We start from the raw sequence: 22981 nt of genomic DNA on the forward strand, positions 1-22981 counted from the left end.
CACTGATTTGTTTGAGTTACTTTTATATCCAGCTACTGCACTAAAGCTGTTTATCAGGTTTAGGAGGTCTCTGGTGGAATTTTTAGGGTCACTTACATATACATAACATCTGCAAATAGTGATATTTTGACTTCTTCCCTTCCAATTTGTATCCCCTTGATCTTCTTTTGTTGTCTAATTGCTTTGGCTAGGACTTCAAGTACTATACTGAATAGATAGGGAGAAAAACCAATCAAAACCAACTTGGACCAGGGACCCTGAGCATCTTACATGTGAATTCTTATGCAATTTGGCAGGGCCCAAGTCATTCACAGCTCTGGTCAAGTGATATAGTACCTTTCAGGAAAAGATGGGATATAGGTATTCCTGGCTACCCATCATGTCCTTTCCAGAGGCTAAATTCCAAGTATGGGTTGCTAAGAAAGCAGCCAACTCCCTTTCTTCTACAAATCCCCAAATATAGAGCTGACTTTCCTTCCTCTTGCTCACACACAAGGAAGAGGATACATGTTGGAAACAAAATCATGAGAAAAAGCTCCTCCTTATGTTCCAAACATCCCTGTCTACACAGCGGCATATCAGACTTTGTAAGAAGGGAGTATTGTTTTATGCTCATCTCTATTTTGCCCAACAGGTCAAGTAGATTATGAGAAAATCAGACTGAAACACTTATCTGTGGAAGAAGCCTTTATGAAATAGAGTATATGGACCTTGAAACCTTGAGTATAATGGAGATTTTGTTGGTCTAAAAATATGATGGAAGTCTTACTAGAGCATAATATAAACTGTATTCCAACTATTTAATCAGAAAAAAAGTATCATGCAAAGAAAGAACTGAGAGATTTTCTTAGATCAGGACCAACCTTGAAATTTGGTTTCATAAACTCCCCTTAACCTGGGTCTCAGTCACCTTAGACTTAATTGGATAAAGTTGTGAAGCAAATTTTTCTCTTCTGTGCTGTCAGAAAACAATACAATAATACAGCCACTAGGGAATGATACTGGGTGAAGTAACAATGGATGCAGATGGTTTAACGGGGAAAGGAAAGAGAACTGAAGGGAGCCAGGCAAACACCACCGTCATGGTAGCATAATTGTGTACTAGATCAAGTCTGCGATCTCTGAAATAGTGAATACAGAGGTTTCACACCTGGTAAACAGTTCACAATACATTTCACCCAAATTGCTAGGAAAATTGTGAAACAAATGAAAACAAAGAAATTTATGGAAGGACTCAAGCTGATGAATTATCTACTACATCCTATTTAACAAGATAACTAGGGATGATACAGAGAAAGCAACCATGGGCTTGGATGACTAAAGAGTTAAGATATATAAAAAAACATGAAAGTGTAATTGAAGATTAAATTTTTAAAATATCAAACAGCATAAACTAACTTTTATCACTCTGAAGGGACTCAGGTACTGAAGTTTACAAAGACTCAAAAGCAGTGTGTGTGTGTGTGTGTGTGTGTGTGTGTGTGTGTGTGTCCAGGACTGTGTGATCAAAGTGCAAAAGACTATGATGCTTTAAAAAGAAAAAGCAGACATAGTGACAATGTGCAATCAAGTACATAGTATAACTATAAAGTAATATGAATCATTTTTTTTAAAAAGCCAAATGGATTCCAAAAGACCTAACAAACAAGCTGAAAGAGTCAGATACAGAGATTTACACACAACCAAAAGACAGAAGCTAGTTACCTCTGTCATTGAATTAGGGAAAAGCTAGAAGAAGCTGAGGAGGAAGTTGATTCTATAGGAAGACTAGCAGTCTCAACTAACCTGAACCCCTGAGATCTCTCAGACACTGAGCCACCAACCAGGCAGCATACATCAGCTGATACAAGGGCCCCAACACATACACAGCAGAGGGCTTCGGGGTATGGACTCTGTCAGAGGAGATACACCTAACCCTCAAGAGCTTTGAGGCCCCAGGAAGTGGATATGTCTGGTGTAGTGGGGGTAGGTTGGATGGGGACATTCTCTTAGAGATGAGTGTGGGGTGGGGAGGAGGTATGTCATGTAGAACATTTAGAGCATGAACCAGAAGGGGAATGAAATCAGGACTGTAAAAAAACATTAAAGAATAAATAAATAAATAAATAAATCACTAGAAAGGCTCAACTTAATATTTAAACTGGCAAAAAAAATCAAAAAACTTGGAGATATATACATATAGAGAGATTTAAAAATACTGAAGAAAAATTAACAGAGATTGCCAATCATCTCTAATACAAGTCTACTAACAAGATTTAAGAAGCCACTCAGACAATTCAGTAATAGCAAGGTAATCATAACACAAAATAAGCAGAGGCTCTGAAGAGGTACATCTACAAAGAGTATCCAAAAATATAATCAGTGTGTGAAAAGATGAAATACAAAACCAAAGATTACTACCTCACCACTTCCAAAGGGCAGATCATAGAAAGCCATTGCAGGTATGGAATGAGGAGAGTCCCAATATGTTACTGATGAGTTCAGACATGAAAAATAGACTGACAACTTGAAGTACATTGAGCATAGAAATACATATGAGCGGGGCAGTGGTGGTGCATGCCTTTAATCCCAGCACATGGGAGGCAGAGGCAGGCAGATTTCTGAGTTTGAGGCCAGCCTGGTCTACAAAGTGAGTCCCAGGAAAGCCAGGGCTACACAGAGAAACCCTGTGTCGAAAACAAAACAAAACAAACAAAAACAAAACAAAACAAACAAACAAACAAAAAGAAATACATATGACCCAGTAATTTTGCCTCCAGATTCATTCCCCAAGAATGAATGAATATATGACACACACACACACACAAACTCACAAACTCACAAACACACACAAACTCACAAATTTCATTAGGAATGAGTACAGAAGCATCATTCATGACACCTATATGTGATGAGGAAGTGAAGCAAAATGCTTATTTATTCAGTGTGTGTGTCATTTATATCACTGTGACCATAATACATGGGGTGGTTGTTGAAGATTCAAAGAACACAGGATAATATCTAGTAACTAAAAGGAAATAAAAATGGTATATGCCACATCATGGCTGAACCTTGAAAACCTCAGAAAAGGAATAAAGGCTCCAAAGGCCATGTAGCTTAGGAAATTTCTAGAATAGACAAACACACTGGGACAAGATATAGAACAGCATGTTGTAACTTGGGAAATAGGAAGTCACCCTTAATTGTTTGGGGGCATTCTTAGGGTGCTAGGGAAAATATTGGAAACTTGATTGTAAAAATGAATTGTTAAGTCTGTATCAATACTTAAAATTAATGATTCATTCCATGTAAATGAATGGATTACATGGTATGAATTGTATCTCAATTAAGCAATTAAAACACACCCAGAGAACTGGTGGGATGCTCAGTGAATATCGTACTACCTGTACAAGCATAAAGACCTCAGTTCAGAACTCCCAAACCCACAGCAAAAGCTGGTTGTGGTAGTCTGTTCCTATAACTCCTGCACTAAAATGGGGTAGGAGGTGACAGGTAGATCACTACAGCTCATTGGCCAGCCAACTTTGGTAAATCATCACACTTTGGGTTCAACTATTTAGGGAGACATCTCAAAAAATAAAACCCAAGAGGTATTGAAGGAAAGGACCTGACACACCTACCTCCAGCTTCCATATATGTGTATGTATATATGTGTATGTATGTATATATACACATATATACATACATATACATATTTGCACTCACTACTCACATCCATACATGCTCTTGTCTGTATGAACTATGTATGTACTAAGTAAGTACTATATTCATTAAGGAATACATACAACATACACAAAAACAGTACATGCATACACACACACACACACACACACACACACACACACACACCAAAAATAGCATGAGTAATATGCTTTCTATGATTATGTGGTTTCATTTTCTAAGGTAGTATTTATTGTTTGTGTTTGTCTCTGTGAGGATATACACATGTGCTTATACGTGCACATGAAAGTCAAAGGAAGGCACCAGATCCTTCAGAGCTGTATTTACAGTGTTGATGGATGCACCGTGCCTGGCTTGTTGCAGTGGGCACTGGGGTCCTGACATTCATCCTCCTGATTCTATAGCAAATGTTCTTACCTGACCCATCTCTCCAGCCCCAAGAAAGCAATGTTGAGATGTCTCCAATGAGCCTAAAAATTTGGGGACTTCGTGAAATCTGTCAGGCAACAACGCTTGAGTTTTTTAAGTTTGGAAGGGAGGAGAGAAAGCACAAATGAGACAGTGAGACTGTGTTGTGGAGAACATTGCACTTTAAAGCTACATCTAATCCCAAGGCACTGTGAAATCAAATGAAATATGGAACAAGTCAAAGTCATAATACAGTGCTGTTGTTTGCTTTTTATTGTTTGATAATTTCATACAGTCTTAGAACATGGTTTGATCAAATCCACTCTCTTTTCCCCATCCTCATTTCTTCCCCTAATCTCTCCTCACTTTCCCTTCCCAAATCCATGTGCTCCTCTTAAAAACATACTGAGTGTACCTAGTACTGCCATTATGTGCACACATGTGGAGCCATGAACTGGAACAAAGCCCATCAAGAGCTACATCCCTTAAACAAACTGATGCTCTATCTCCTAGTAACTATCAATTGCCAATAGCTCACCTAGGAGTGGTACTTCGAGAGCCATCTTCTCATTTGTGCTAGTATTTTGGCTGCCTTGATCCCAGGTAGGTCATATGCATGCATTCACAGCCATCATGGATCTAAATGTACTCCTGTTGGTATAATTTTGGTAGACATGGTATAATAAAACTGTCTCTTCTACGTTGCAATGGATGGCTTCTTTGGGAAAAATAAAGAGGGGAAAATGGTACCAAAAGCTCTAAAACCAGTTACAGTATCATGGCATTATTACAGTTAAGATGAGATGCCAGATGGAGTTAGACTAAGGATGATGTAGGTGAACAATATGGAAGGAGCAGAAGTCAAGAAATGTTGGGCGACTTGCTAATGATAACTGTTTGGGGATATAAAATGTATATGTATGATATTGTGCACAGTGTGAGAAGAGAGAGTTTAAAGGCCAAACAGTGTCCTAGTGTAATGAATGCATAGTATCTGAAGCAACACAAGAAAGGAAGAAATCAGGGTTTAGGAGAACGTGGGAAAAGTTTGCTCCTGAAAATAAACCTGGGTTTTTCCATCTAGTAGTTCCAAAATGTGGGATTCTGGAAATCCAACAACAGAATGGATAAATGCCCAAAGTACTAGATTCTCAAATCCAGCACCCAGAGGGCTCAGCTTTCTACTGAAACAATTCTTTACAGTCTGCCCCACCCCCACAATTCACCCCCTACCCCACCCCCCAAAAAAAGAAAAGCTAGTGTTTGGAGAAAATGTGGAACTAGGAGCCAAACATTTCAAAACCTGCTGGCTGTTTTATTTAGCAACATAGTTATAAAAGTTCGTGGTGGCAGAACTGTGGAGAAGGATGCTATCAGAGTGGAAAAACAGGAATGCCTTGCAGAATTTTGATTTAGAGCCTCCATCGTAAATGCCAGTTGTTCCACTGGTTTCATTTTGCTAATGCAAGAACATCTTCTGCAGTAATAACATATTTCAGTGTGAATGTCTTTTTAATAATCCTTAATTTGAGTTTTAATTCCCTTGATAGCCACTTTAAAGAGACAACTGCATTCCTAAAGTAACAGTTCAGAAGCACATCTGAGTACAGACCAATAGCATCCATCCATACATTCACACAAGCAGGAGAAAGAGGATCCCTAGATTATAACACATAACCATATTTCTTGAATCCAATGTCATCAAAATAATGCCCTAAAACCTTTTAATAAGCAGTCACTCCAAATTCCATAGCCATCAGCAATTAGTGGTATGCTTTTAACAGGATCTGGGCAGAAGGTGGAGGTAGAGAGTGAAGACACAGTGACAGAACAAAAAGATATGATTAGAGACAAAGAACAACTTACAGCACTGCTGCAGAAAGCCAAGGCAAGCCCCTGCTTAACTCAGCATTCAAGGAAATTTAGCATCTTATTCTTTAGATCTAACCAATAAGCTATGTTGAGATCAATGAGTTGGTATGGATGGACCCAGAGTAACAGAGTTGCCACAAGATACATAAAACACCAACAAAAAATGTGTGTGTGTGTGTGTGTGTGTGTGTGTGTGTGTGTGTGTGTGTGAACATGCATCCATTAGTGTTCCTCCTTTCTTTAGCTCTCCTGAGTGATGGGTGGAAAATTGCTCACACCTGCTTCCCACACTCTTCATCCATCCCCAACTGTCTTCTCACCAGAAGTCATTCTTAACTTGTTCCTTGCAAATAGTTTCTTAAAGCCAGCCTTGAAACTTGAGTCAGAAGGATCAGAGGAACTCAGACATCATGAAAGAACATTAGCAATCTTACATATTTAAGAACAGACTTCATCTGGATTCTTGAAAGGAAGCAAGGGTGGCCCATGAACTAACAAGAGGCAAAGAGCAGATGCCCAAGTGCTTCTGTGGGAGTTACAATCCCACTTCTTCCCCTTCCTGTGGACCGAGTCTCTTGGTTGCTAAGGCGTTTTGTTTATTTATTTACAACCACACATTTCTTCTCTGTTACAATCACCAGGATAGTTACTAGCAGGAACTTTACAAATCAATTAGGAAGACTCTGGTCTGTGTCTGTCTTATTCACTGAGCTGTTTCCACAATATCATAGTCACTCAAAGGTAGCTTAGTTGCTAAGCCATTAAATTGAAGAGAAAGAACAGGGCATCTGTATATAGGGAACTGGGAATAGACCTCAGAAGAATTAAGGGGACCTGTTGGGGTGGATGTAATCACAATACATTGTATAAAATTCTCAAAGAATTAGTAAGATATTTATTCATGTAAAAATGTATGTATCTGTGGGGACTGGAGAAATTACCTAACAGTTATGAGCCCTTGCTGCTCCTGCAAATAACCTGAGTTTTCTTCCCAGCATTCACATAAGGCAGCTCAAAACCTCTTTTATCTCTGACTCTAGAGACTTTGACACCCTTTCCATCAGCAAATACAATCACACACACACACACACACACACACACACACACACACTTTAAACTAAATAACCTTTAAACTAAATGTTTACAAAGAATATGTACTTGAGGCAGAGGAAAGGAATTTGAGATAAAAGAAATGAGGAAATGGGAAGAGGAAGAGAAAGAGAAGCCAGGAAGGAGAAATTGAAAGGAGGAAGAGAGGTTGGGAGGAAAGAAGGGAGAGAGGAGCATGTGTTATCATTGTGACTGTCCAACTAATCTACCGCTCAGGCACTCCAGTCCTATACATTGTACAAACATTTGATCATGACTCCCCACAGGAGATTTTGCTCATGTATAAAACATACTTCATTTTATTATCTGGACCTCACCTGATTCAGGATCTCTATCTATCCAATCCTGCCATCTCTGCATTTGTTGTTATTGGGGACAAGAGAATAGGAAATCTATTCTATGTTCTATGAGAACTCGGGATCAAGGGCCAGCAATGCCAACATTTTAAGAAAAAAAATTCTGCAAAAATGTTCTTTAAAACTAATAACATAGAGAAAGCATAAGTTTATGTAGTCACAGTTCTCTACGCCCCTGCACTACAAAATAGATATTTCCATTCACAAGACAATCTCTCAAAGATCATGAAAACACTTCTATGACAATATTGAAATGTATTTATTTTCTGTGATTTCACAAGAGTCAAAACTGTCAGTGTGGCCTCCTTTTTTTTAAATTGGGTATTTATTTCATTTACATTTCCAATGCTATCCCAAAAGTCCCCCATACCCTCCTCCCCACAACCCTACCCACCCACTCCCACTTTTTGGCCCTGGCATTCCCCTGTACTGGGGCATATAAAGTTTGCATGACCAATGGACCTCTCTTTCCAGTGATGGACGACTAGGCCATCTTTTGATACATATGCAGCTAGAGTCAAGAGCTCCGGGGTACTGGTTAGCTCATATTGTTGTTCCACCTATAGGATTGCAGATCCCTTTAGCTCCTTGGGCACTTTCTCTAGCTCCTCCATTGGGGGCCCTGTGATCCATCCAATAGCTGACTGTGAGCATCCACTTCTGTGTTTGCCAGGCCCCAGCATAGTCTCACAAGAGACAGCCATATCTGGGTCCTTTCAGCAAAATCTTGCTAGTGTATGCAATGGTGTCAGCGTTTGGAAGCTGATCATGGGATGGATCCCCGGGTATGGCAGTCTCTAGATGGTCCATCCTTTCGTCTCAGCTCCAAACTTTGTATCTGTAACTCCTTCCATGGGTGTTTTGTTCCCAATTCTAAGAAGGGGCAAAGTGTCCACACTTTGGTCTTTGTTCCTCTTGAGTTTCATGCGTTTAGCCAATTGTATCTTATATCTTGGGCTAGCCCAGTGTGGCCTCCTTAAGGGGTCTTCCCTTTCAAACTGTCCCAAATATGTAGGTCTTTCAATCCTGATAGTGGACGCTAACCCTGTGGAACTTGGCAGGATTTGAAATAGGACTAGTGCCATTGAACATATTTTTCATTTTGCTTACTTTTATTAATTTTCATTTCTACTTACATAGGCACATTTGGTTAATGGTTGCTACTTTGGGCGGCTCAAGATATCTCCCAAAACAAAAATTTTTAATGAGAAAGGCTGACCTCTGATTACTAGTCTTTGACTTTCTAAATTTAAAAATAGTAAGTGTCCGGCTAGCAATATCTGACTGCAATTTCATTTATAAGCCAGTAACTGCAGATCTGTTAAAAATCTGAACAAATTTTAGTAGCCTTTTTCCAGAAGATGGATTGAAAATAACATTTCAGTAGTCGGACTTTTGGTTTTACCAAACAAAGTATGATGGTGTTTTCTCTACTATCTCAGTAAGAATCCAACAGGCTTCTATGGGAAGAGACATAACCTGGTCAAGCCGGTGCCCAGTGCAGTCATTGTGGGCAAACAGATCAGTTAGGATTCAGGAGGTTCAGTTGATAGACATCTGGTGGCTTGTTCACATTTAAAATCTCAGGAGAGGACACCATTTATATAGAATGCTCCAGACTGGATACCAGTAGAACTTTGTCTGAATGCTACTACCAACACTGAATGCTGTCAAGTCTTGCCTAGGTCTTTGGGGATGTAGGAAGAAATTTACAGCATATGTCTACTTACAAATTTGGGAGTACCTGGGAGTGGAGCCTCCTCTTGGGGCCGTGGGAAAGGCCACCTAGAGACTTTCCCACCTGGGGATTCATCTCATATACAGTTATCAAACCCAGACACTATTGGGTATGCCAAGAAGTGCATACTGAAAGGAGCCAAATATGGCTGTCTCCTGAGAGGCCTTGCCAGAGCCTTACAAATACAGAGGCAGATGTCCACAGCCAACCATTGGACTGAGTGTGGGGTCTTCAATAGAGGAGTTAGAGAAAGGGCTGAAGGTGTTGAAGAGGTTTGCAGCCTTATAGGAAGAACAACAATATCAACCGACCAGACACCCCAGTACTCCCAGGGAATAAGCCACCAACCAAGGGAGTACACATGGCTACATCGGTATATGTACAGAGGATGGCCTTGTCATGCATCAATGGGAGGAGAGGTCTTTGGTCCTATGAAGGATCAATAGATGCCCCAGTGTAGGGGAATCAAGGGCAGAGAGGTGGGAGTGGTTGGGTGGGTGGGTAGAGGAACACCCTCATAGAAACAGGGGAAGGAGGATGTGATAGGTTGTTTCCTGGAGGGAGGGAAACCGGGAAAGGGGATGATATTTGAAATGTAAATAAAGAAAATATCCAATAAAAAAAAAGAATGCAGTTGAGCAAAGGCCAGCAAAGCAGAAGGAGGTCACTGTGCCCAAGGTGGTCAACATTCTTCCTAAGGTCAACAACAACAACAACAAAATTGGGAAGAAACATAGTTCAGGGACAAAACACTTGCTTAGCATGTACAATTCTCAGGGATCACATCCCTCATACTGCTAAAATCAAGGATGAAAATGGACTATAGAAATTATCAGAAAGTTTAGCTATGACGATGTCCTCTTGCCCACCCTATCTAACTTATTAACTGTTAGCTGTCAATGATATTACAGACTGTATAGAGTCTTGTACCTACAAAATTCCCAAATCCTACTCCTAACAAAGACACATTATAAAAACCAAGATGCAAAGGAACAGTGTAAACTCATCTTATAATAATCATTCTAAGACTTAAAAGACATCATGAGCATTTGTTACATGAAAATGGAATAAACAGTGGATACTGGTATATAGTCACAGGGTCAATGTCCATTCTCACCAAGCCCATTACTCATTCAACACACACACACACACACACACACATACACACACACACACAAGCGCACACAAACACAAGTGTGTTCACACCACCACCACAACTACCACATGCATACCCATTTACGAACAATAGCCTTTTCATGCAACAGTGACATAAACAAGGAAAAAACATGGCAGCCTTGCTTTTGTTACTTTTGCTACATTTTTATAAGAAATTATACCTATGGTAACTTTTCCTACTGTCTTAACATAGTATACTACTGTGAAATTTTCTAAGGCATTGTTAGTTTATTTTGATTTTACCTTGCAAAGGATCCTAAGTACTAGTCAACACAAGAGATGAGGGTCAGGCAAAGACATTAAGCCAGCTGTCCAAGCTTGCAGGCTCTGAAGTCACTCACACTTGACAAAGGCACAAGCTTGGCCATTGCTATTGGACTGTTGACACTAATTTGGAAAGGAGGCTGCGGCCCTGACTCACCTCTGTTCCACAGAGGCCTGTTGATTTTATAATTAAGTTCAGTTTAAATGTGAACCAGATTGGCTGAACTGGCAAACTCAGAGCTCAGGTGCGTTTACTTCTTCATCAAACAATAGTCCTCCCACTCAAAGCCCCAGAGCTCCAGATGGATCCCCCACATCTCTCCACATGACCTCCTCACCTGAATCACAGATGGAAACTAGTTAACTCATCCCTCACTCCTGCTACTCCACTCCTAGGCCCAGCTGATGATGCTTAATAGAGCTGAATAATTTCTCAAGGACACAGACCGATTCTTAAATGATCTTTAAAAGGGCACACAAGTTTTTGGTACTCTGAAATCTGATGGGGATGAATAGTTTCCTCAATCATGAAGTGCCACTTGTGTCTGAGAATGTTTTTCACTTCATTAGAAGTGTAGTATAGAGTTTGCCTGGCCTTGATCTTGAGGACACTCTTCTTGTATGCTGTGATATCTATTAGCTTTTCCTTAGCTCTGACCAAATATCTGGCAGGCATTGCGTGGGGGGGGCAAAAAATTCATTTGTAGAGAGTTCATTCCATAGTTGTCTTTCTCCCATGCACTGGGGTAGAACACAGTGGTGGCAGCAACTGGAGAGAGAAGCAAATGACAAAGCTTGCTCTTTACTTCTTGGGGGATAAGAAGAAGTGAAACAGGGATCAAGCTCCAGGTATAATCTTCTAAATAATTTTTGATTTTCAGCTAAAACTTGCAAGACTGTATTCATTCTCATTCAGTATTCATTCAATATTATGAACATAATTTACTGAATGTCTGAACACCGCCCATAATGGATTTTTTTGTTTTTTGTTTGTTTGAGACAGAATTTCTCTATGTAGCCTTGCCTGTCTTGGATCTAGCTCTGTAGACTTTGCAGGCCTCAGATTCATAGAATCTGCCTGCTCCTGCCTTTGGAGTGCCAATATTAAAAGTGTGTGCCACCATCATCTGTCTCTTAAGGTTCTTAACACTTATCTACTTATGTATGCATTTACTTTTGTTTGCAGGGCAGAGACTTTAGCTATTGATAAAATAGTTTCAAGGATCACTAGCAGTCTACAATGTGGCGTGGCTTCTTTTTCAGAGCATTTCTCTTGATTTTTATTGTGCTTTTGCCACTTAAAATATATATTTTAAATACCAAATAACACACAAGCATATATTTCTTGTGAAAATTGGAACAATAGAAATATAGAGCTTTAATTGCCCTCTTCATTTTTGCTTCATGTCTCTCCCCAGAAATAACCTGATTTAACAATAATTCTCAAAATTCATAACCCCAGGATCTACTTCCTCCACTAGGTCCCATGTTATTAAGCTACTAGAACTACAGAAATAACAAATGGGAATGGGGAGTTGCTCTGTGGATATGAGCCCTCATTGCTGCTGTAGGGATCTGAGATGCCAGCACACACTTGGTGCTCACAACAGTCTTTAACTCTAGTCAGTTCTATGAGAGATCTGACTCCATCATCTGATATTTGTGCTCATGAAATGCACATCAATGCACTCAGATACACACAGGCACACAAAGTTATATATAACATTATACATATATGATTATTATATAATTATCATATTGTATTTTATGTATAGTATACAGCATTAAAGTGCGTGTATGTATGTATGTATGTATGTGTATGTATGTCTGTAATAGTGTCTATCTGGCGACCAGGCATTCAAACACATGACTCTGTGAGGGACACATGAGATTTCAATCAGAACACATCATACTAGTCTTCACTAAAACATTCGACTTTGACATATTGTTCCACGTTGAATTAAACAACCAAAGCAAAACATTGTCTCAAAACTCAGCATTTATAACTCTATTCTCTATTATTTATTTTAGGTGTCAGAAAAGAAAAATGACAAGAGGCTAGTGTCTCAAAAAGCATATGATAATGAAAGCAGACACATGTATAACTAATAATGCATTGTACTGTGAGTAATTAAAGCCCAAGGAGGAGCAGTTACACAACTTGGAGGATTAAGAAATCTCAGACAAGGATCCTCCTCTATGAGGCCTTACAGATGGATATAAAACTCCAATTACGTACAAAGTTTCAAATAGGCTGTTCAAGATAGAAGGCTGTCGAACATTTACAACCATAGGTAGGTACAGGAGGCGTTGTAATTGGATAGGCATTTTACTGTGGATTTCTTTCTGTTCCTTTATTCCTTTTACAATGAAACGCAGAAGGTAATATTTTCTATTTTAATGTGTTTTTTTCTTTTCTTTTTTTTTATTAGGTATTTTCCTCGTTTACATTTTCAATGCTATCCCAAAAGTCCCCCATACCCACCCCCCCAATCCCCTACCCACTCACTCCCCATTTTTGGCCCTGGGGTTCCCCTGTACTGGGGCATATAAAGTTTGCACGTCCAATGGGCCACTCTTTGCGATGATGGCCAACTAGGCCATCTTTTGATACATATGCAGCTAGAGACAAGAGCTCCGGGGTACTGGTTAGTTCATATTGTTGTTCCACCTCTAGGGTTGCAGTTCCCTTTAGCTCCTTGGGTAATTTCTCTAGCTCCTCCATTGGGGGCCATGTGACCCATCCAATAGCTGACTGTGATCGTCCACTTCTGTGTTTGCTAGGCCCCGGCATAGTCTCACAAGAGACAGCTATATCTGGGTCCTTTCAGCAAAATCTTGCTAGTGTATGCAATGGTGTCAGTGTTTGGAAGCTGATTATGGGATGGATCCCTGCATATGGCAATCACTAGATGGTCCATCCTTTCGTCACAGCTCCAAATTTTGTCTCTGTAACTCCTTCCATGGGTGTTTTGTTCCCATTTCTAAGAAGGGGCAATGTGTCCACACTTTGGTCTTCATTCTTCTTGAATTTCATGCGTTTAGCAAATTTTATATCTTGGGTATCCTAAGTTTCTGGGCTAATATCCACTTATCAGTGAGTACATATTGTGCGAGTTCCTTTGTGATTGGGTTACCTCACGCAGGATGATGCCCTCCAGGTCCATCCATTTGCCTAGGAATTTCATAAATTCATTCTTTTTAATAGCTGAGTAGTACTCCATTGTGTAAATGTACCACATTTTCTGTATCCATTCCTCTGTTGAGGGGCATATGGGTTCTTTCCAGCTTCTGGCTATTATAAATAAGGCTGCTATGAACATAGTGGAGCATGTGTCCTTCTTACCAGTTGGGGCATCTTCTGGATATATGCCCAGGAGAGGTATTGCGGGGTCCTCCGGTAGTACTATGTCCAATTTTCTAAGGAACCACCAGACTGATTTCCAGAGTGGTTGTACAAGCTTGCAATCCCACCAACACTGGAGGAGTGTTCCGCTTTCTCCACATCCTCGCCAGCATCTGCTCTCACGTGAATTTTTGATCTTAGCCATTCTGACTGGAGTGAAGTGGAATCTCAGGGTTGTTTTGATTTGCATTTCCCTGATGATTAAGGATGTTGAACATTTTTTCAGGTGCTTCTCAGCCATTCGGTATTCCTCAGGTGAGAATTCTTTGTTTAGCTCTGAGCCCCATCTATTAAGGGGGTTATTTGATTTTCTGGAGTCCACCTTCTTGAGTTCTTTATATATTTTGGATATTAGTCCCCTATCCGATTTGGGATAGGTAAAGATCCTTTCCCAATCTGTTGGTGGCCTTTTTGTCTTATTGACAGTGTCTTTTGCTTTGCAGAAGCTTTGCAATTTTATGAGGTCCCATTTATCGATTCTCGATCTTACAGCACAAGCCATTGCTGTTCTATTCAGGAATTTTCCCCCTGTACCCATATCTTCGAGGCTTTTCCCTACTTTCTCCTCTATAAGTTTCATTGTCTCTGGTTTTATGTGGAGTTCCTTAATCCACTTAGATTTGACCTTACTACAAGGAGATAGAAATGGATCAATTTGCATTTTTCTACATGATAACCACCAGTTGTGCCAGCACCATTTGTTGAAAATGCTGTCTTTTTTCCACTGGATGGTTTTAGCTCCCTTGTCAAAGATCAAGTGACCATAGGTGTGTGGGTTTATCTCTGGGTCTTCAATTCTCTTCCATTGGTCTACTTGTCTGTCACTATACCAATACCATGCAGTTTTTATCACAGTTGCTCTGTAGTACAGCTTTAGGTATTGTAATGTGTTTTAAGTAGTCATAAGTAGGATGAAAATTTAAAGGATGTCTGAAATAAATCTAATATTCCCACAATCCACCCTAGCTGATCCAGGGTGGGAAGCTGAATTTCTACACATTCTCTCCAGCCCTGGCTTCACAACACACTTCTTTCAAGTCAGGAAGCATCAAGAGCAACTTCTAGGAAGAAACTATAGCCTTCCTTCTGAGGTCACACTGTCTCCTCAGCAAGTGTTCCCTCTTGACCACTAGTCTATTTTATTTTAATTTTATTTTATATCTATGGGTGTTTTACCTGTATGTACATCTATGTGCTACTATGCATGTGTCTCAGGCTCACAAAAGCCAGAAGAGGATATCAGATACACTGTGACTAGACTCATAGGTGGTTGTAGGCCATGATGTGTATGCTGGGAATCAAAGCCAGGGCCTCTGGAATGTCCACCAGTGCTGTGAGGCACCATCTCTCCAAATCCTTGTCCACTAGTCTTAATATTAAGGAAAGTGCAACCAGAGTGGTGCTGAGGATAAAGCTGAACTTTGCTTGGCTTTCTCCAGGCTCTCGGTTCTAGAAGTCAGTCCAAAGTCAAGACAGCCAAGTATGCCTTTCCTGGCCACTGGGTCTATTAACTCCATGTGTATCATGCACATTCCATTAAAGGAACTGTGAGATTTCTACATGAGAAACAAAACCACACTCAGAATGACAGTAGTGGTAGGTCTGAAAATTATGGAGCTATTTCCTTAGGGGAGAATAATACAACAGCCTTAAAAGTTAAGCCACTTTCCTGTGAATTCCTTTAATCATTTTTCACACAAGTATATTTAGTAAAGAAGACACAGAGGTCCCCTTTTGGTGCAAACATACACTATTTTTATGTATGATGCCAATTATATGACTTCTGTGAAGTTGTTCTTGAAATTTCTATTTGGGGAGTTGGGAAAGGGGTATCAGGCTAATGTCTCCTTGACATCAAAGTTAGTGGTGCTGTCATTAATATGCTCTGAGAATACAGTTGGGATGATAGTCTTGAAGGTGGTGATGCATAGTCAATCACATGAGGTGCCTTTTGATCCTGTGACCATAAGAGGCCTGTAACTGAGAAGGTATGTCTGGCTTAGTAATGGAAACACAACAAAGAAATAAAGTAACAAGCATGGAGTATCATCAGTGAGCTAAGGAGGAAGACTATCTGCAGGCAGCTCAGGGAGATCCAGAGGTTGGTGGGAAGCAACAATACCCTGCCCTCAAGAGAACCAACAAACTGGGCAGTGAAGAAACTGGTTGCAGCGCCAGACTTCTGCATGCTCTGGGTACACACAGCCATGCAGAGATGCATGCCACTTAAAATGATGTCTTTCCATGAGACAGCAACAGAAAAACAAAAAGAGGAAGAAAAAAAGGAAGGAAGGAAGAAATGAAAAAGAAGGAAGGAAGGAAGGAAGGAAGGAAGGAAGGAAGAAAGGAAGAAAGAAAGAAAGAAAGAAAGAAAGAAAGAAAGAAAGAAAGGAGAAAGGGAAGGGAAGGGGGAGAGAGAGGAAGAAGGAGGAGGAGGAGGAGGAGGAAGGAAGGAAGGAAGGAAGGAAGGAAGGAAAGAAGGAAGGAAGAAAGGAAGGAAGGATGGAAGGAGAAAGGGAAGGGAAGGGGAAGGGGGAGAGAGAGAGAAGAAGAAGAAGAAGAAGAAGAAGGAGGAGGAGGAGGAGGAGGAGGAGGAGGAGGAGAAAGAGGAGGAGAAAGAGGAGGAGAAAGAGGAGGAGAAAGAGGAGGAGAAAGAGGAGGAGGAGGAGGAGGAGGAGGAAAGGAAGGAAGGAAGGAAGGAAGGAAGGAAGGAAGGGAGAAAAGAAGGAAGGGAGAAAAGAAAGAAGGGAGAAAAGAAGCAAGGAAGGAAGGAAGGAAGGAAGGAAGGAAGAAAAAAGTGTGGTAGAGCTAAGATTATTTTAAAGCCCTCTAGAGTTAAAGCCAGGACTTCCCCGTAGAACTAGCTCCAGCTCAGGTATAAATGTCATGGCATCCTGAATGAAAAGACCCAAGCCTGTTATGGGAAAAATCACTCAGCAATTAAGAGCATGTGCTACTCTTCAAAGGGATCTGAGTTCTTTTCCCAGAGCACAGTTTGGGCAGCTCATCATTGCCTATTGCTCCAGTGTAAGAACATCTGATGCATTCTTCCAGCCTGAGAAGGCCCCTGAATACAACTTGCATATATCCATACAAACAAACTTACACACATAAATAAAAATAAAATGAATTCTTAAAGAAGAAAGAAAGAGAAAAATCCCAAGGTATACTATGACCTATGCTAGCAGTGTGTTTTGCAAAACACTGCTAAGCTTAGTTCAGACTAGTGTGGGCTCCCAGCCAAGCAAGCAGGACCATAGATGTGGAGAGTGGTATCACCCACAGCTGTGAGGAATACACAAAAATGTCTGTGAAATGAGACAGTGTGAGTAGATCAATTCATCGACCACTCCTGGGAAAAAAAATAACAAAACAAAACCAAAACACTCACACCTACTCATATTGTATATCGTATTGGTATTAGACACACAATACTATAGAGTAACATAGCATTAATCTTACTGTACTGCTCAGGCAAAATTAGCCTATCAAATTCACATGTGGAGTGAATACACACTTAATGAGACAGGACACTGAGTCTTGCAGCATAGGAATAACTCCTTGGGGTCTGCCTAATTCTGAAGGACACGAATGGTGCTGAGTGGATAGCTCACGGAACAAGAATAAGGATCTACCTACTCTTTAGCAGCTTGAGGAGCAGTTAGAAGACCCCAGAATGTCCACCCAATTCTGCCTCTGCTGCCACTGTGACCCAGTGCAAGCTCACATGTTGGTTGTTCCTCAGCTTCTGCTCTTTACAGAGACTGAAGTGATAGGCACAGGGCCTACATGGGTCTACACCAGTTTCTCTGTGTATATTCCTTTCTTTTAAAAATTTTTTAAATTAGGTATTTTCCTCATTTACATTTCCAATGCTATCCCAAAAGTCCCCCAGGCTCACCCCCCCAACCCCCTACCCACCCACTCCCCCTTTTTGGCCCTGGCGTTCCCCTGTACTGGGGCATATAAAGTTTTGCAAGTCCAAAGGGCCTCTCTTTCCAGTGATGGCTGACTAGGACATCTTTTGATACATATGCAGCTAGAGACAAGAGCTCCGGGGTACTGGTTAGTTCATATTGTTGTTCCACATATAGGGTTGCAGTTCCCTTTAGCTCCTTGGGCACTTTCTCTAGCTCCTCCATTGGGGGCCCTGTGATCCATCCATTAGCTGACTGTGAGCATCCACTTCTGTGTTTGCTAGGCCCCGGCATAGTCTCACAAGAGACAGCTATATCTGGGTCCTTACAGCAAAATCTTGCTAGTGTATGCAATGTGTCTCTGTGTATATTCTATGACTGTTTGCTTGGTGTTTTTTGCAGGACTCCTAACAGTGGGAGTAGGTGTATCTCTGACTGCTCTTGGGACTCCTTCCCTTCTTTAAGATTGTCTTGTTCAGTCTCAATAAGAGAGGTTTTACTTTGTCTTATTGTCCTGGTTTTTTCTCTCATTTTGTCCTGTTTAGTTGTCATCTCTTGAAAGTCTGCTCACTTCTGAAGATAAAACAGAAGGTAAATGGGTCCAGAACAGATCAGAAGTGTCAGAGAGCTGGGAGGAATGGAGGTAAGGGAAACTGTGGTTGGATGAGAGAATAATTAAATTTCGATTAAAAAAGAAAATTTAAAAATATATATATCTCCAAGATAAAGAGAAAGAAGTAATAATTTGCTATCAAGGGCTAAAGTGGATTTAAAATATCCCCCAAAATACATAAAAATAAAAACTTACCAGGGACCATCAGATCCCTGGAGGACCCCTCTCAACATGTAACACAAGATGACATTAAGGATGTTGCTACTCTGTTCCCTATACCCCTCAAAACCACAGGCTATTAGATCACAGTGGGACAGTGTACTAACTGCATAGACAGCGAGTCCACAGTCTCACCCCAAATTAAATGCATGCCACCTATAGCTGAAGCCTTGTTTGTAAGCCCTGCATGTTTAACTTTGCCACTTAGCAAGCCTGGGTACTGTAATTATTACCTGAAGCAAATAACATAGTTAGCATTTTATAAGAAATGCCAACTCCTCATCTTTTTTTTTTTAATTCTCAGAGCAATACCATTAGTTATGATAAATCCTTCTGATATTTGTGTGACTGTGGTAGGTAATGTCTTAGGTATTCTTCTGCAATTTGGCATCCATCATTGTCCACTTAGCATAAATTAAGGCTGAGGTTTCATAGCTAAATCTTGTCACTTGCTATGCTTCATTTTGTGAACCAAATTCCTTCCAAAAGTAAGTACTAAGTTGGCTTTGGCTGAATTTTTAGAGTCATGGGCATGCTCAGAAGTCATGTGTGTTTTCAGACTTTAATTCCATTGTTCCCAATAGATGGAACTTTTGTAAGGATTGCTGTCCACTCTGTATTTCTGGTTAACGAGAAGGATAAACTATAAGTGATACCCTGAGCTGCCATACAATGGTTCATTAGCATAAGCTACCATTTTATCTAATTATTTATGGCTTTATTCTTATTCTCAACTCATATATTGAATAAGTCTGACAATCTGATTCTCATGCAGTTTTAGTCCCTTATATGATATTTCATTCTAAAGATTTTTCAGTAACCAAAAGTGAACTCTGGTCCAAATATTATTAAATGAAAATTTCCAATAATCAACTATGATTGCTACTGTTATTTGTCAACCTGACAGATTCTAAAATCAGCTTGGGGGACCTGGGATAAAGTCCTCTGGCCATGCCAATGGGAGATTTTCTTGACTGTGTCCATTGAAGAGGGAATACCTGCCCACCATGGGTAGTGTTATTCCCTTGTTGAGATCAGAGACTCTATAATGGAGAAAGGCAGCTGAGCAGCAGTACACATCCATAGTTTGTGCTTTCTGACTGTAGATGTAATAAGGTTCACTGCTGCTTTGACTTCCCTGCATTGATGGACTGTACCCTTGAACTGTGAGCTGAAATAATCTCTCACTCTCTTAAGTTGCTTTTATTAGAGTGTTTTATCATGGCATCAGAAAGAGAAAGAGACACAGTTAACCTGTTTTCAGTTGAGCAGCTGTTTAAGCAGTGTGATAAAATCTCACACTGTTCTACCTAGGACACACAGGCTTAGTTCTTGGTCTGGGACATAGTACTGATGTTGTAGAGTCCACCTGTGAGTGCGACACTTACTGGCCTTCTCAGTTATCAGATTACCTGTTGAGAACATACAGGGCTTGTGTTAAAGTAATATCACTAGCATCCTGCTGCTACACCACAGAGTATCCTACTTTTGATTCCTGTGGCCGTCGTGAAAGATCCATGTTCTTAGCAAAGTAACATAGGGAGAGGTGTATTTCACTCAAGTCCATCACTGCAGGGATGTTGAGGTGGCAGAAACTGAAGCAGCTGGTCACAGGCAGTAGAGAGCAGAGAACATCAACTTAACACACACGTTAGTTCTCAGTTTGTCTCTTCTTCATTCAGGCCAGGACCAATCTCATGAAGTAACATCACCTAAAATTTGGGTAGATCATCCCACCTTAACCACTGTAATCAAGAAAATCTCCCACGGACATTATCAGGGGCTCTTCTCCCACGGACATTATCAGGGGCTCTTCTCCCAGGAGCTTTTAGATTTTTGTCAACTTGACAATTAAATTAACCATTCTATGTGGCCCTTCACTCCCAGGCTTCAGCTCATTGTGTTGATCTGTAATAATAATTTAAAAACACCACAAGAGGAAAGTAAGGAGTATAAAACATTTTGAAATATAATATATCCATCCCTCACATAATTCATTATTAAAATAATGCAGTACCATAATCCTTCCATCATATGATTAGTTGTTATTAACCTTTGTGTAGATTAAGTGTTATCATGGGTGTTAATGTACAGGAAAAAGAATAAACACTGTAAAAGCTTTGCCTCTAGAGTTTCAGACATTCACTGTGGATCTTAGAACATAGCCCCTACTGATAAAGAAGAATGGCTATACTGACAATATGTGGAGGTGTTTTTTGATGGGGTTACATACTCAGAGTCCACATATTTCAAGATGAAGACATGTGACAGTGGCACCCCAGGACAGACAGCAGTAACATGAAGCCACTAGGAAGAGCTTCCCGAGGGAGGGCATCAGGATCTCCTTTCCCTTACCAGAGATTGAAAATAAGTCAAGATGTCCTAGAAGAGTGACTGACAGCTCTTGACAGCCACATGTCCATAGAGAAATACTCTTTGCTTAATTGAATTTTTTCTTAAAGGTAAAGAAGCATATCTTCAATACTACAATCAAAATGGTAAGCATTTACCCTAGCCAAAAATGCTCCAAAACTGAATACAGCATTATAACACCAAGCTCCTGTCAAGCAGCATCCACAGAGGAATCAACAGAATACGCTATAAGATCTGTGCTCCTAACCAGGTGGTAGTGATGGTGTATACCTTTAATCCCAGCACTCCAGGGGCTGAGGCAGGCAAATCTCTCAGTTTAAGGCCAACCTCATCTACACAGTGAGTTTAGGACAGCCAAAGCTACACAGAGAAACCCTGTCTTGAAAAAATCAACAAAAGCAAAAACAAATAAAAAATGACCTGTGTTCTTGAAGCAAAACCCAAAATGACCACAACCCATAGCCAGCTGTCCACAATTTCAGGTCAGATTGATCAGAGATAGAAAGTATTATGGGTCTTGAAAAAAATAAATGGGGATTTGTTGAGAAGATGAAGTCAGGACTGCAGCCTGGAAAATCCTTACGAGGAAGGTGCAGAAGAAAGTGGTACAGAAATTGATTGCTAAGTCATGAGAAAGCTGCCATCTCAGGACAGATGTCTGTGGAGGAATCCAGTTGTAGAATGGCTTTGTTGAAACTTGATGTTCAGGCTCTTCAAATTTAAGACCTTAACACAGCAGGAACACTAAAATTTAAAGAAGATTGGATCTCCAATTATTAGGCAAGGCAGCTAGTCAAATAACCACTCCGCAGAAAAATATTTGAACTCAGAAAAAACAGAAACAATGAACCCTGACTAGAAAGAGGAGAGGGAAAGAGCATTGTACTGTAAGAGTCTACAAATCCAACCCTTTCACTAAGTAGGGGAATGAGGCTGCTGCCCTCTCATAACTCTCATGCTCTTCGCCTGTTACTGGCTGAGAAGACCTGCTTCCTATTTCTCAGCTCAGAGCTCTTCATCCTTTGCTCTCCTTGCCAACCTGTACTCATTCATTCTGTTTAGAAGAAAGCCCTCCTGAATATCATTTTTAAGGCTTCCCTTACACCTACATGTCCTTCCTCCATCTCATATAAATGTCTGGTTATAATCTAAAGTCTATCTTCAGTACCACCTCCTTTCAAATGCTTCTCTGACTCTAGGAATCAGTCAGTGATTCAGTCAAGAGCCATTGCTTGTCACTCTGCTGGTTTGTCGCCTAGTCAAGTACAGGGCTCTATTACTTTCATGTGTTTATCTCAACACCTAGATTATAGATCTCTACAAGGTAAGGACCTTTTTCTGTCCATGCTGTGCTGTGACACTTTTGCTCCCTGATGAGAAATTTAAAATCAGTTCCTTTGGTGTCTTCAGATAACAGGACCACTAAGCACCTGATGAGTTTGTTGAATTATGGTAAAAAATGGACCAGCATCTACAAAGTCCATGGTGTCTGAGCCACAAGTGAAATGGGCAAGGGTAAAACTGGACTGAGTGGATGCCTCTGAAATGCAGTCTAGGTGAGAGGTAGTCCAAAATGTAACAATAATTGCCATTGCTATTATAGCAGCTACACTGTTTCTCACCAGAATACTGCAAATGTGGGCCTTCTTCCTAGAAAGCAGCTACCAGTTGAGACAAGATACCCTCCCCTCTGAACTTCTCTGTGAAATCATGGCAGGTCTGATAGATTTGCCAAGCTAAGCCGACTTTGGTGAGAATGAAACAATTTGTCAAACTCAAGGTGTTGTGAGCATGAATGTTTGGGGGAGAGGAAGTTTAATACCACCTGGAATGCGAATTCACTACTTT

The sequence above is a fragment of the Mus musculus genome, chromosome 9 (assembly GCF_000001635.26).
Source record: "Mus musculus strain C57BL/6J chromosome 9, GRCm38.p6 C57BL/6J".
Lineage (NCBI taxonomy): Eukaryota > Metazoa > Chordata > Mammalia > Rodentia > Muridae > Mus > Mus musculus.